Genomic DNA, 17137 nt, shown 5'->3' on the forward strand with positions numbered 1-17137 from the left:
TGAATTGTAGAAGTGTTTATGTATTTTTGGATGCTAATTTGTTACCAGATATAACATTTGCAAATATCTTCTCCCATTCACTAGGTTGTTTTCGTTTTCTTTTTTACACTGTTCCCTTTGTTGTACAGAAGCTTTTTATTTTAATGTAGTCATAATAGCTAATTTTTGCTTTTGTTACTTTGCCTCAGGAGACATATTTAGAAAATTGTTACTATGGCTAATGTCAGAGAAATCACTGCCTGTTCTCTCTTCTAGGATTTTTATGGTTTTAAGTCTCATACTTAAATCTTTAATCCACTTTGAGTTTATACTTTGTATGGTGTATGAAAGTAGTCCAATTTCATTCCTTTGCATGCAGATGCCCAGAATTCCCAATACCATTTCTTGAAAACTGGCTTTCTCTCATTATGTTGTAGATTAGTTAACTGTATAATCATGGATTTCTTTCTGGACTTGCTATTCTGTTCCATTGACCTATGTGTCTTTGGGATAGTACCATACTGTTTTGATTACTACAGCTTTGTATTATATCTTGAAATCTGGTATGGTGATACCAACAGTTTTGTATTTCTTTTTCAAGATGCTTTGGCTATTCGGGGTCTTTTGTAGTTCTCTGCAAATTTTAGGATTATTTGTTCTAGTTCTGTGAAAAATATTATTGGGGTTTTGATAGGGATTGCATTGAATCTATAGATTGTTTTGAATAGTATGGACATTTTAACAATATTTGTTCTCTCAATCCATGAGCATGGACTGTCTTTTCATTTGTTTGTGTCATCTTCAATTTCTTTCATCAATGTTTTATAGTTTTCAGAGTACATGTCTTTCCCCTTCTTGGTTAAGTTTATTCCTAGGTATTTTGTTATTTTGGGGGCAATTATAAGTGGGATTATTTTATTAATTTCTCTTTTTGCTACTGCATTAGTGTATAGAAATGAAATGGATTTCTGTATAGTGATTTTGTATCTTGCAACCTTCCTAAATTCATCAGTCAGTTCTAGTAACATTTTGGTGGAGTCTTTAGTGTTTTCTACATATAGTATCATGTCATTTGCAAATAGTGAAAGTTTTATCTCTTCCTTACCAACTTGGGTGCATTTTATTTCTTTTTCTTGTCTGATTCCTATGGCTGGGACTTTCAGTCCTATGTTGAATAGAAGTGGTGAGAGTGGACATCCTTCTCTTATTCCTGATCCTAATTGAAAATCTCTGTTTCTCACCATCGAGTATGATGTTATCTGTGGGTTTGTCATAAGTGACTTTTATGGAGGAATGTTCCCTCTTAACCCACCTGATTGAGGGTTTTTAATCATGAAAGGATGTTGTGCTTTGTCAGGTGCTTTTTTTCAATCTATTGAAATGATCATATGGTTTTTATCTTGTCTTGTTGATTAGACTTATAACATTGATTGATTTCTGAATATCGACCTACACCAGGATCACAGGAATAAATACTACTTGATAGTGGTAAATGATTTTTAAAAACATATTGTTGGATTTATTTTCCTACTTTTTGAGGATTTTTATGGTGTGTTCATTGGACCCGTTGGCCTGTAGTTCTCATTTTGAGGGGTATTTTTATCTGGTTTTGATATTAGGATAAAGGTAGTCTCATAACATGAATTTGGAAGATTTCCTTCCTCGCCTATTTTTTCGAATAGCATAAGAAGAATAACTCATCTTTAAATGTTTGGTAGAATTCACCTGTGAAGCTTCTGGTCTCAGACTTTGGTTTGTTGGGAGTTTTTTGATTACTGATTCTATTTCATTGCTGGTAATCAGTCTGTTCAAATTTTGTATTTCTTCTTGATTCAGTTGTTTGTTTCTAGGAATTTATTCATTTCTTTTAGGTTGTTCAATTTGTTGGCATATAATCTTTCATAATATTCTCTTATAATTCCATGTATTTCTGTGGTGTTAGTTGTTATTTCTCCTCTTTCATTTCTGATTTTGCTTATTTGAGTTCTCTCTTTTCCTTCCTTCCTTCCTTTCTTTCTTCCTAAGTCTGGCTTTCTCAATTTTGTTGATCCTTTCAACAAACCAGCCAAACATCATGGGAATTCATCTTCCCAGTGCAGGTTTTCCAATTTCTGGGGTGACAGGGTGAGTAGGATGAGATTTGTTCACCCCCCTTACCCCATGCTGTGGTGTCCCTCCCTACCATGGACAATCTCTCTCATAGCTCAGTTTGGTTCTCGACTACATCTCTCCCTCCCTACCATTTTTGATTTGGCCTCTTCTCTACATTTAGCTTGGAGGGTCAGTTCTATCTTCTGGTCATTTTCAGGTTATTTACACTGATGTGAGTGTTATATAGTTGTACCTGTGGAGTGAGGTGAATTAGGATCCACTTATACCATCATCTTTTCCAGAAGTTCTGGTCTATTTAACTTTTAAATTTCTCTTTATGTCAATTTTCACACATTTTACATGTTATGTTTTACATTTAGGTTGGTTTTCAAATTCATTCGTATATACTCATTCTTAACAATCTTTAAATTTTTAAGTGTCTATACTTACTTCTCCTTTTCATTGTGTATTTTGTATACTTGCATTTTCTTTCTTTTTGCCTTAATACAACTTTCTTGCTAATATCTTCCACAAATCAGCTGCTGGTTTTGTTAATCTCTGCTGGTATTTTTCCTCTTTCATCTCATTAATTTGTGCACTTATTTTTGTTTCTTTTCATGATGTTTCTTGGTTTGTTCCATTGTTCCTTTTTCAAACCCTTGAGTTGAAGGGTTAACTTGTACTTTTTAATCTTTTTAATTTCCTGTTAAACATATTTAAGGTTATAATTTTACCTACGAGTATTTCTTCAACTGTTCCACATCTCTTAACCTGTAGTGTTTACATTATGCTTTAATTATAAACACTTATAAATTTGTATTTCCTTTTAAAACTAATGCCTACTGAGTAATGTATGACTAAATTTCCAAACATAGAGGATTTTTTAAAAGTTCTACCTTTGTTATTAATTTCTAATTTAACTGAATAAAATATAATTCTACTTGAATAAATCACAAGTTGCAAGTTCTCAGGGAGAATTTTCTTAACCTGAGTTTCAGCAGAAATACAACATTTCCTTCTACTTCTCCTGTATGCATTCAGCCCACCCAGGCCTGGCTTCTGTGAGGGGCTCACTCATAGCTCTGCGTGCTGTGGGCAGAAGCTTCTTCTTCTGCCTCAGGCTGATGCTCCCAGAGAAGCTGAGGCATGAGGCAAGCCACCCTGATTTTCAGCACATGAGCATTCCTCATTCTTTTCTGCAAGCTCAGCTCTGTGTTGGAAGGGCTATTTGCAATATGCACTACAACATTGTCTAGTCTTTGAAGTAGGAGGATTTTTGAGGTAATTTAGTGTTGCTTTTGTGTTGCTTATAACTGGAACAAATCCAAGTAATACAGATAGGTATAAAATGAAAGTCCTCATCAGGAATCAGTCTCTAGTGCTAAGCACTGTGAACAGTGTGGTCTCTTCCCACAAGACTTTTCTCTAAACATATATAGTCCTATATGTTTGGGCTAGTGGTGACAGAGGGCTTAGATTCCTAGGCTTAGTTTTGTCACAAACTACCTGTTTGCCTTTGAGAAGAGTCACTCAGTTCCATAGATCTGGTTTTCTTCTTTTGGGAAATGAAGGAGCCAAGGAAACACTAAAATGTGGCATTAGTAAGTTTATTTTTTCTCTGACTTCTTAGTCTGTCTTTTTTAAAAATTCTGTATTTCTTTTCATGAAAGTGGACTGTGGCTAGTAATGTTTAATTTTTCTGTAACTAAAAGGGAAAAAAAAGAGGATTAATGCTATGTCTAAGGTTCTTTTAAGCATACACACACACACACACACACACACACATAATAAAAAACCAAAAACCAGACAAACAACAAAAAAATCTATGATTAGCTGTATAAAAAGTCCTAATAACATAGACAAGTAGTTCCAAAAACCTGCTATGCATAGGATTCACCTGAGAGCATTTGTTAAAAATGCAGATTCATGTTAAAAATATCATCCCTTGGTTTTTAAGAAAGAGTCCTGGAGAGTTCTGATGAGCAGCTGGTAGAAGGTGGAGCAGAGCTCTGGCATTGAGAATGTTGCCTTGCCACTGGCACCAAGGACTTCACAAGGGCATTGTTTATATCACTACTAAAGATATTTTGCATGTGGATTGCAAAGTCCTCTTGCTGACCTTGGGCAAAATTGTCTCCCTGGGCCTCAGCTGCTGCTTATATGAAATGAAAGATTGGATTCTCTGCCAACTTGGACATTCTACTTGTTCATAATCCAGCTGCAATACTCCCTTGTACCAAAACATGTCCTCCATTGTAGGACATCCTTTTGCCCCGAGCTGTTCCTTTTCAGAATCCTGAAGTGACACCTCTCTTTCAAATCCTGCATTCGCAGGTCATTGTCACTGAATCAGCCTGGATCCTACCTTCTGCCTGATAAAAATAAAAAAAGATTTGGTAATCACACTTACTCCAAGGGAGTGGTCTCATCCTTCCTAAGGACACTTAGCTTGTTAAAAGGCCATCAGGCATGGGCAATGTTTAACCCAAATAAATCATTGGTAAAACTAAATACCTGTTTGGCTGATACACAAGATACTGGGAGGTAAGGGGTGATGGGGTTATGTTTATTTCAGAAACACTCCAAAAATTGCCACCCATATTCCCTGCATATAAGGAAAACCTTACTTATCCATTAATCTTCCATCATCAATTAGTTAATTCTACTTTGAAGGGCTCGGAGCTCCTGTGCTCAGGGAACTTGAAGTCTAAGGGACGGATATATTTACAACATACATGACCATGGGAAGTGGGACCAAAATGCCCAAGAAAGACAGAAGGCCTCACAGAGGAGCCCACCTTTGTCTCCCTCTTGAAGGATGTAGAAGAGGGTGTCAAGTGGGAGAAGTTGAGAAAAGGTGGGAACTAGAGGATTTACAAGGTGACAAGTTTTAACAGAAGTTCTGGCTGTTGTTTCATCAGATATCAGATGGAAGGTTCCCAAGAAGACTGTCTGCTCCAGTGTTCAGGTTCAATGTCTTTTCAGGGAGTTTTTCTTCTAGCCTCTTCTCTCGAAAAGAGTAAACCAAATCATTAGTGACTATATATTACTTTCCCCCTACTGTGAACTGATTTAGTTATTTCTTTGAGGGGTCTCTGAGTCCCAAATCATTAAATAATTAGTGACCCAAAGGAGCACTGTTTTAACACTCATTTGCTACTTCCTAGACTATATCATGACAAAGGCTCAATTTCCTAAGACTTACCAGCCCTAGGGAAAAGACATCTCTATATTGTAATAAGGAGAACAAGGATCTTGACAGTGACGTCTCTCCATTCAGCAGTGTGTCCATGGCTTTTCTGGGGGAAGGGGTGATGTGGAGATCTAATCTAGGCACCCAGTCATAGCTAATATCTGGATTCAGTTTGAGGAACTAGTCCAGTTCTGCAACTTAACCCTTTTTACAGATGAGCAAGCTAATTCAGAAAACTGAAAGCACCCTAGATGTAATATGGTCTTCCCATTATATCACACTAACTGGGGGGTCAAGAATAATATCAATGACCTTTGTAGCATGTACTAATACTGGGATCATTCTTTGGAATCATCTGTGAAACTTAAGAAAACACAGAGGCCCAGATCCTACCCAGACTCATCCAGTTGGAACATTCAGGAGTGGGATCAAAGATTTCTTTTTGTTTTGCTTTAAGCTGTGAGGAGATTCTGATGAGCACCTCTGCTTAAGAACCAGTGCATTATCATACACTTTATTTAAACTTAAGTTACTTGGTTTCCTTGGTTCATGTGTTTGTTTGCCCTTTAAGTCGGTCTAGTTTCTGTTACACAGCATATATAAAGCTAACGTTATGGTGTTTCACCAGGATTATTTTCCATGTACACTCCGGCCAACTTGTCCTTCTATTTCTTCAGGATTGCAGTACATCAGGAAGGCTGTATGTACCGACTACCCTGTCTGTAACAGGTTGACATGACAACTCTGTTGGATTCCAGGATGAAATCCTGAGCATGTGATTCTGTCCTTGAACAAACCCAGAAAGTAAGACTTCTTTTCTGACTGTAGGATGGGCACCTACTTCTGGAGCCTGTGGCTTCCAGATCCTCTGGAAGCCTATAGTGCCGCCTGCTGGAAGAACTTTTTATTTTATGCAACTTCAATAAATTGAATGTGGTGACCTTGCCAAAACAATTATACAAAAGACATTGGCCAACCCCATTCTCTTGCCTACAAATAGTAGGCAAATGGGAGGTCAACCTATAAAAAAAATTCTGCCAAAAGAAGAAAGGAGTGGAGAGAGGGAGGTAGGAAGGCAGGGAAATGGATTATTGCTCTCCATCTAGGTACCACTATATTAACTGTTCTACACATATTATCTCTAAAGCCAGTGCACTGCTAGACAGCTTTATGACATTGCTAGGAATAGAAGTACAAGTATTTTATGGGAAATATATGCCTATTAGACAAAAACAGCAAAAGCAAGATGGTAGAACCCACAGGCCCACTTCACAATGAATAAATATTATATTGTACGCCAACAAGAGGCTCTAAGCCAAGCTCTCTGATCAATAAGTCTTGTTTAAAATAAGTACAAGGAAGTTATTCTGCTCTAGGAACTACTCCAGATTAAAAAAAAATGATGGGCTTAAAAGGTTTTGAGGAGGGGAAGAGGAAAGCCACTACTTCCCAAGGGTGGCCTGGCAAGTAAAGACATAGCTATTTTATACCTAGGAAAGTTTTGATCTTGGGATAAGCCAGAAACCTGCTCCAAAATGAAAAAAAAATTCAAGGAAGAATATCTTATTACTGACATTATTTAGAATTGCCAAACATGGCAATAACAAAAAGCAGCCTAACTTCTAGTCAGTTTTATAATTACTTTTAAAATTCTCTACAGACAAATGTATCTTCTTTTTTTTTTTAAAGATTTTATTTATCTGACAGACAGAGATCACAAGTAGGCAAAGAGTTGGGCAGAGAGAAGAGGAAGCAGACTCCCCACTGAGCAGAGAGCCCAATGTGGGGCTCGATCCCAAGACCCTGGGATCATGACCTGAGCTGAAGGCAGAGGTTTTAACCCACTGAGCCACCCAGGCGCCCCACAAATGTATCTTCTTATTGTCTACACACAAGGCTGACCTTGGTACATCATTGGCTGGACATAATAAAAAATCTTACATTGATAGGAAGTTTAACAGTATCTAAAGCCCTGTCTCATATCCATTATTTAATATGGTCTTTGCAACAGCCTTTTGGATAAGCAGCAGTGGCTAGAACAGTGATGGAAATGAGCAAGGGCATGTGATTTTATCCTAAGCCATGCACCTCCTACACGGCAGAGCTAGGACTTACCCCATCTTTTGACTCTTTATCTAAAAGCTTTCTTCTTGGACACCTTGATTCTAGGGCTGGCTTTGCCCTAGACTAACCTGGGTCAACTCACTTTACTTCTCTTGGACACAGTTTCCTCATCTATTCAAAAGGAAAGGGTTGGACCAAGTGATTTTTTGAGGTGCTTTTTTGTTCTGGGATTCTACAACTCGGACCTTGGAGCCATGTGCAGGTGCACGTTAACCATGGGCTGGGAACAAGAGAGAAGGGTCAGGAAGCAGCAAAGCAGAAGTAAGGGTAATGTGATGTGGAACATCACAAATACCAACTCCTTCATTTGGCCCCAGAGCAGCAAAGCACCATCCTGCAAAAATAACACAGTTTGCCCCTAAAACTGGAGAATGATGCTAAGTAAACATGCTTAGAACTCACATTTATTAGTTCATATATGTGGATACGTGAGTCTATGTACACCTACACACACATGCACAACCTGCACATGTGCAGGTGTGTACACCTACACACACACACACACACACACACACACGCACTACAAAAGGACCAAGATTCTTTTCACATACTATGTGACACTCATTTTGGATGTTCCACAGTTCTGACCACCAGACAGTGTGCTGTAAGTTTGAGGCTCCCCACAGTCTGATTCCATTGTGTGAGTGACCTAATCAACACACACAAGATCCAGGTGCTCAGCCTCTAGCATAAAGCTTCACCATGCCTGGATGCAATAGGTAGCTCTGCCATTGGGTTATTGAGCTTTAATTATCTGCTTTTGTGAAGTGTTATGACTTCGTGTTGGCTGTGAGCGGAGTAAGTATACAGGGTGTGCTGGGCAGGAAGAAGAGAGGTGAATAGTAAGGAAGCACATGGAAAGCAAGCAGACAGGAAACAGTGCATGGTCCCTGTACCTTCTTAGTTCCTGCATCTGATTATGTATGTATGTCCATGTGAGAGAGCTTAGGCCAGATCAAAGAGCCAGAGCACAGGTGCCCGAGAATGAACTCCATAAAGAGATACGGAGCAACAGTCTCCCTGGAATCTGTCTCTGAGTCTAGGATGGGAAGGGATAGGGTAGATAACAAGCAGAGAGGTCTGGGGGACACATCACACTGTCAAAGTCCAACCTGCTCTAAACCCGAGATGCCAGTTACCCTATGTACATATCTTGTGGGATGTCAGAAGCCATGCCATGCCAGCAAGACAGAAAGGTAGCACAACAGATACCAGAGAGGCTTGACTACTTGGAATGACCCCTATTCCCAGACATTCACAAGGACCATGGGAGTAAAGGACTTTTCCAGCTTCCCCACCAAGAGTTAAATGCAGAGAACTCTATCCCCAGGAGAATGGTCTCAGTAGGTGAGGGGCAGCCCCTATCCATGAGGACAGGTACAGGATATCTGAGGGCAGGTGCACAGAAGGGAATGATCCATACAAAAGGGAGTGTGACTCAGCATCCATGCATCCTGAGACTGGTCCCCAGCTCAGGGATGTGTAGGAATAGCTTTGGCTACTGTGGGGATGCTGCCCACTGTGGGGATGCTTGGCAGGAAGGCAAGTCCTACTGAATAAACCAAAAGAGCCTAATGCCAAAAGATAAGCATGCCTAAGCTAACTCTGCATCTGTGAGCAGCATTCTGGCACCTGGTATTCAACCCTAATTATGGGATATGGGGTAAACTAAGTCACTTCTTGGGACTTCCAGGGCACTCATAACTATGCCCAATTCCACACTGCTTTGAGACCCATTTTTGTGCTCTGCCCAAGACAGATGGCATGGCAATCCTGAACCTTGTCTTCCTCAGGTAGGGCCAGGAAGTATGTGGATGAGACACACCTGAGAGACTTGATTCCCTCAGAGGTCCTGGCTACCCCACCAGCACTGGGCTACCAGGGCTCTTACTCAAATGGCCTTTTCCCAGCAGCCCCAGGAGTGCAGTAAGAGGATGCCTGGCTCCAGGGAAGGTAATAGGCTAGGCTGGCCCCTCCCCTGTGCCCACAACTGGGTGTGGACCTCAGTCCATCTGGGATGTCTGAGGCCAGAAAGCGCATGTGGAGGGCATCACTCTTGCATTGGTAATCTTGAGGTGGAAGCGAGGCTCCCTGGCTTTAGTCCCATGGTCAGGGCCAGGTAGGGATGGTTTGGGCCACATTTAGGGCTTATGGAATCCCTTGGGGGCAAAAGGGTCCACCCTGCTCCCAGCCAGAACAGTTGGCCCCTCTGAAGCTAGATCCCAGCAGTACTAGGTGGGATGGGAGATACCTGGAAATCACTATTGCCAAACAGGACCCTTGTCCAATAAGGACAGGTAGGCATGATAGGGTGTGCCAGAATGACCATTCAAACCTCTTTATCATCAAGGGGTCAGTACAGAGCAATGATGACACAAGGAAGGACTGGTGAGGGAGAGCAGGACCAATCCAGCAGGCTGAGGGGAATCTGATGCCCAGGATGCACGCACCATCCCCAGAGCCTCAGCATTCAAGTGGCCTCAGCTGAGTCCATGGGACTTGGACATGTGGGGAGAGACCAGTCTCATGAGGGGGACTTGTGGGGTACTCACTGTAGTGCCCAGGTCCACACCGCTCCACCATACCCTTTCAGGCCTTTGACGGAAGCTAGATCTCAGAGGGAATCCCTTGGCTTCATTATCTTGGGTTTGCCTGGGATGTTGACTCCTAACAGACTTCTGGGGTACCAGACTCCCTCCCCTGACAAACACTGGAGAGACACCTTGAGCCCATCTTGGGCAAAGGGTCACAACAGGTCTCACTCACATGGGCTTCCCCTCTTGGCAACAGGTGTGCCCCTAGTGCAGCACAAACTAAGGGAAGGCAGCCTTCTGGGCTAAGACAGCCCTATTTTCCTAGGCTTGGAGGTGCCGGAAACCTGAAGGCAGGAGGTAGGCAGAGAGCAGACTGTACATGTGCCAGGCTCTCCAAACCTTGCAGCCAAGCTACATGGGCTCAGTTCCCAGGTAAGGCACCAGTAGGCCATGGTCGGCCCCATATAGTGGCTTGTGTGGAACATCTGAGGCCTCCAGCTTTTGTTAGGTTTTAAAATGGAGGGAAAACTGAGAATTTCCAGGGAAGATGGCAGACTAGAAGGATCCTAAGTTTACTTCTTCCAATGAATACAAGTAGATAACGCCCACATCTGTGTAAATAATTCAGAAAATAGCCCAAAGCCTGGCAGAACACTCTCCATAGCTACATGTAGAGAAGAGGCCACATCATAAAGAGTAGGAACAGTTGAGATTTGGGTGCAAACTTTGAAAACCACAGGGGCTTAACTTCATGAGTTCTTATAATCAGTCAGGCTTAATACCTGAACTTTAAAAATCAGTGGGCTCCAGGAGGGGGATAGGAAACTGAGTCCCCCCCCCCCTTAAAGAGTCAACACAAGAAACAGTCTCACTAATAACAACATAAGCAGAGGTTTGAAAATCATGGGTGTATGGAAAGGAAATTTATTTAATAATTATAGAATGTATGATGGAAGGGCAGGGATCATTAGGACACTTCCCCAAGAATAAAAGAGCTGGTGGCTACCATTTCCCTTCTCTGTCCTCCAGCCTAGATACATAGACACCTGATGGAACCAGTACAGCTTAAACATTGTTCACCTCACTTGCTAACAGTATACACCTTCCCCACATTGTCCTGCAGAACTGTCCCCTCCTAACTGCCCCAGGCAGGAGTCCATTTAAAGCAGTGCCACAAGCATGGAACTGTGCAAGCAGCCCTGTCAGGGGCCACCAACACTCTAAAGTGACTCCTGCCCCAGGGAGAGGGAAAGATAACCACACACAGCAGTTGGACTGCTACCCTAGCACTGGGATAGGGGAGAGGAAAGCATCTGGTCTGATTTCTGGCTTCACCCATCAATGAAAGCCTCTCAGGGGACAACAGAGTGAGAGTGCCCTGCAGTTTGGTGCCACTGCAGCTCTGGCAGTGCCTGGTCTGATCCAACTCAAGCACAAAGTGACTCCAAACTGACCCATTAACAACAAAAGAACCAAACCCTGTCCACAACAGGCAAAGTGAACCATTGTGGATGACTGAACTGAGGGCAAATGTGGCACTACCACAACTGTAGGGTGCATGCCACACACATAACAGATACCCCTGATGCACCAGTTTCTGGTGAACAGGAGACATTGCCCTGTAGGGTACTACAGAACCTCTTCTTCATAAGTCTACTACTTTCAAGAGTAGTATGCAGCTGACTTGACTTTCCTATCACATAGAAAGAGACTTGGAGAGTTGGACAAAATGAGGATCATATCTCCCAATGAAAGAACAGGACAAAATCACAGCAAGAGAGCTAAATGAACCAGAGATAAGTAATATACTGATAGAGAATTTAATGAAGTGATCATAAAGCTATTCACTGGATGTGAGGAAAGAGTGGAAGAACTTAGCAGGCTTTCAACAATGACATAGAAGATAAAAAAAAAGAACCAATCAGAGATGAAGAGCTCAATAAAAATTATTTATTAAAAATAAACTGGAGGATTTATAAAGAATAGACTATAGGAAGCAGGAGAATGGATTAGCAACCTGAGAGACAGAGTAACAGAAACCAATCAATCTGAACAAGAGAAAGAAAAAAAGAATATTAAAAACTGAGAATAGCATAAGGGAATTCAGCAACAGGATCAAGCATAATAAGATTTGCATTATAGGAAGTCCAGAAAGAAACAGAGAAAAAAGGGGGCAGAACATTTATTTGAAGAAATAATAGCTGAAAACTTCCTGAATCTGGGGAAGGAAACAGAAATCCAGATCCAGAAGGCATAGAGAGCCCTGAAGAAAATCAACCCAAGGAGATCCACACCAAGACACATAGTAATTAAAATGGCAAAAAGTAGTGATAAAGAGATAATTTTTAAAGCAGCATGGGAAAAGAAAGGAGTTACATGCAAGAAGGAACATGCCATACGGCTATCAATTGATTTTTTAGCCAAAACTTTGCAGACCAGAAGGGAAGGGCATGACATATTCAAGGTGATGAAAGAAGAAAACCTGCAAACAAGAATATTTTATCCAGCAAGGTTATCTTTCAGAATAGAAGAAGAGATAAAGAGTTTCCATGGTAAACAAAAATTAAAGGAATTAATCACCACTATACCAGCCTTCCAGGAAATGTTAAAGGGGATTCTTACAGTGGAAAGGAAAGACCATGAGCAAGAGTAAGAAAAGCAGGAAGCACAAAAGCAGTAAAATTAAGAACATCTATAAAAATCAGCCAAGGTATTCACAAAATAAAAAGATGTAAAGTATGACAGCACATACATATAATGGGGGTGAGGGATGAGAAGTCAACATCTAGAGCTTTTAGAGTGGGTTCAAACTTAAGCAACTATCAACTTAATTTAGACTACTACACGCATAAGATGATACATATAAACCTAATGGTAACTACAAATCAAAAACTGGGACTAGTACTGCAAAAAGAGAAAGGAATCCAAGCATATCATTAAAGAAAGCCAATCAACCATGAGAAAGGAGAGCAAGCAATGGAGAAGTAAGGAATAGAGAAGAAAGAGTAAGGAACAGAGAAGAACTAGAAAAAGCAACCATGAAACAAGTAACAAAATAACAATAAATGCATACCCAAATAATTATATTGAATGTAAACAGACTAAATGCTCCAATCAAAAGATAAATGATGACTGAATAAATAAACAAACAAGACCCATCTCTATGCTGCCTACAAGAGACTCATTTCAGACTTAAAGATACATACAAATTGAAAATAAAGGGGTAGAAAAGTATTTATCATTAAAACAGAAGTGAAAAGAAAGACAGGGTAGCAATATTTATATCAGACAAAATAGACTATAAAATGAAAGCTGAAGAAGAACACAGAAGGACACTACATAATCATAAAAGGAACAATTCAACAAGAAGATATTAAAATTATAACTATTTATGCACCCAATGTGAGAGCACCCAAATACATAAAGTTGTTATTAACAAACATAAATTGATAGAAATATAATAATAGTAGGGGACATGAACACCCCCCCTAACATCAATGGATAGATCATCTGAAAAGAAAATCAACAAGGAAACAGTGGCTTTGAATGACACATTGGACCACATGGATCTAACAGATTTATTAAAAACATTCCATCCTGAAATAGCAGAATACACATTCATTCCAAATTCACATGAAACATTCTCCAGAATAGATCACATGTTAGGCCACAAAACAAGTCTCAACAAATTCTAAAAGACTGAAGTCATACCATCTATCTTTTCTGACAACAACACTATGAAACTAAAAATCAGCCACAAGAAAAAATCTGGAAAGAACACAAATAAAAGTTAAATAACATGCTACTAAACAATGAATGGGTCAACCAAGAAATCAAAAGGAAATTTTTAAAAAATGTATGGAGACAGATGAAAATGAAAATACAATATTCTAAAATCTTTGATGTAGTAAAGCTGTTCCAAAAGGGATGTATATAGCAATATAGGCCTACCTAGGAAGCAAGAAAAATCTTAAATATACAACTCAACCTAATGGCTGCTAGAAAAAGAAGACCAAACAAAACCCCAGACCAGTAAAAGGAAGAAAATAATCAGGATTAGAGCAGAAATAAATGAAATAAAAACTAAAAAGTGATAGAACAGATCAATAAAATCAGGAGTTAGTTCTTTGAAAAGATCAACAAAATTGAGAAATTTATAGTCAGACTTATAAATAAAAGAAGGAAGGAAGGGAGGAAGAAAGGAAGAAAAAAAGAAAGGAGAAAGAAAGAAGAGAGATCTCAAATAAGCAAAATCAGAAATGAAAGAGGAGCAATAACATCTAACACTACAGAAACACAAAGGATTATAGGAGAGTATTATGAAAGATCATATGCCAACAAATTGAAAAACCTAGAAGAAATGAATCAATTCCCACACTCCCAAAACTGATTTGGGAAGAAATATAAAATTTGAACAGACTGATAAGCAGCAATGAAATGGAATCAATAATCAACAAACCAAAGTCTGGGACCAGAAGGCTTCACAAGTGAATTAAACCAAACATTTGTTCGTTTGTTTGTTTGTTTGTTTGTTTAACTAGTCTCCATGTCCACTGTGGGGCTTGAACTCATGACCCTGAGATCAAGAGTCTCATGCTCTATGGACTGAGTGAGCCAGGCACCACAATTCTACCAAACATTTAAAGAAGAGTTAATACCTAGTTTTTCTCATACCATTCCAAAAATAGATGAGGAAGGAAAGCTTCCAAATTCTTTTTATGAGGCCAGCATTACCCCGATACCAAAGCCAGATAAAGACACTACAAAAAAAGAGAACAACAGACCAATATTCCTGACGAATATATAGAGGAAAAAATTATCAAAAAATTAGAAAATTAAATCCAAAAATATATTAAAAGTAATTCACCACAGTAGAGTGGGGTTTATTCCTGGGATACAAGTGTGTTTTAATATTCACAAATTAATCGACATGATACACTGCATCAACCAGAGAAAGGATAAAAGCCATATGATTATTTCATTAGATGTAGAAAAGCATCTGACAAATTACAACATCCATTCATGATAAAAAAACTTCACCTATTAAGTTTAGAGAAAGCATACCTCAACATAAAATGCCATATATGAAAAACTCACTGCAACCATGATACTCAAAGGGGAAAAACATAGCGTTTCCCCTAGGATCAGGAATAAGACAAGGATGTCCACTCTTACCACTTTTATTCCACATAGGACTGGAAGTCCCAGCCACAGCAATCAGACAAGAAAAATAAATAAAATGCACCTGGGGTACCTGGTGGCTCAGTAGGTTAAATCCTCTGCCTTCAGCTCAGGTCATGATCCCAGGATCCTGGAGATTGAGCCCTGCATGGATCTTCCTGCTCAACAGGAAGCCTGTTCTCCCTCTCCCATTCCCCCTGCTTGTATCCCTCTCTTGCTGTTTCTCTCTCTCTCTCTGTCAAATAAATAAATAATTTTTTTAAAAAAGAAATAAAATGCACCCAAATTGGTAAGAAAGAAACAGAAGTTTCACTATTTGCAGATGACATGATATTTTATATAGAAAGCCCTGACTCCACCAAAATACTATTAGAGTTGATAAATGAATTCAGTATGATTCAGTGAGGATACAAAGTCAATACAAAGACATCCATTGCATATCTATACACTAATAATGAAGTAGCAGAATGAGAAATTAATAGAACAATCCCATTTACAATTGCACCAAAAATAAATACCTATGACTTAATAAGGGAGGGGAAAGAACCATACTCTGAAAACAATAAAACACTGATGAAAGTAGTGGAAGATGACACAAGCAAATGGAAAGATATTCCATGGTCATGGATTGCAAGAACAAAGATTGTTAAAATCTATCCATACTATCTAAAGCAATCTAAGATTTAAACCAATCCCTACCAAAATACAAACAGCATTTTTCATAGAACTAGAAAAAATAATTCTAAAATTTGTATGGAACCATGAAAGACCCTGAATAGACAGAAATCTTGAAAAAGAAACACAAAACTGAGTGCTGCCAATGCCCTGGCAGAGAAGCTGAGGTCATCATCGAATTTGAAGTATTTTAAAAAGTGGAAACAAAACTGGGCGATGATGCTGTTGGTAAAACACGTCTCCTGATATCCTACACAACAAACAAATTTCCATCTGAGTTTGATAACTATGCATTGACAGTTTTGATTGGTGGAGAGTCATATACTCTTGGACCTTTTGATACTGCAGGGCAAGAGGATTATGACAGATTAGGACCACTGAGTTATCCACAAACAGATGTATTTCTAGTCTGTTTTTCAGTCGTTTCTCAATCCTCATTTGAAAATGTGAAGCTGAGATAACTCATCATTGTCCAAAGACTCCTTTCATGTTTGTTGGGACCCAAACTGATCTCCAAGATGACCCCTCTGTGATTGAGAAACTTGCCAAAAACAAACTGAAGCCTATCACTCCAGAGACTGCTGAAAAGCTGGCCCATGACCTGAAGGCGGTCAAGTATGTGGAGTGTTCTGCACTCGCACAGACAGGCCTCAAGAATGTACTGACGAAGCAATATTGGCTGCCCTGCAGCCGGCTGGAACAGAGTAGAGCCGCAGGTGTGTGTTGCTGTGAAAATCTCTCCAGAGCCCTTTCCACACAGTTGGTGTCAGCATCATACTAAAAGCAATGTTAAATCAAACTAAAGATTAAAGATTAAAATTCATTTTTGCAATAATGACAAATGCCCTGTACCTACCCACATGCGCTCGTGTGAGACAAGGCCCATAGGTATGGTCCCCTTCCCTCTCTCAGTACTAGTTAATTTGAGTAATTGTGTATTGTCAGAAAAGGGATTAGTTCTAGTTTTTGTTGTTTCAAAAAAAATTTTTTTTGTTGTTTTTTTGTTTTTTGTTTAAAAGCAAGGCATACTTGTGATGACTCTATAACAGACTAATTTGGATTGTGGAGGCTGCTCCCGGGCTCCATCCACTCTGGAGAATGATCTGGGACATTTAGGGTTTTGTTTTGTTTTGTTTTGTTTTTGTGGGAGGGAGGTGAGGTGTGGGGAGATGTTGGGGCAATTGGCTCCTGCAACAGGAGAGACACCTATTTTATCAGCAAAAGCTATACAGTGGCCCTTTGAAGAATATCATCTTTCCTGTCAATCCCCATGGCATCATTTGCTAACATCCTCTTGCAACAGGGGACTTTTCCTTTGACGCTGGCCCCTGGACATCAGGCCTTGGTTGACTAAGCTATC

At 39.7% G+C, this 17137-nt stretch overlaps 1 pseudogene; it reads left to right on the forward strand.

The window, feature by feature from the left end:
* Positions 1 to 16599, forward strand: part of LOC123936943 — a 67334-nt pseudogene extending 50735 nt beyond the window's left edge.
* The last annotated feature ends 538 nt before the right edge of the window (positions 16600 to 17137 follow it).

This window comes from Meles meles, chromosome 2 (assembly GCF_922984935.1).
Source record: "Meles meles chromosome 2, mMelMel3.1 paternal haplotype, whole genome shotgun sequence".
NCBI classification, from domain to species: Eukaryota; Metazoa; Chordata; class Mammalia; order Carnivora; family Mustelidae; genus Meles; species Meles meles.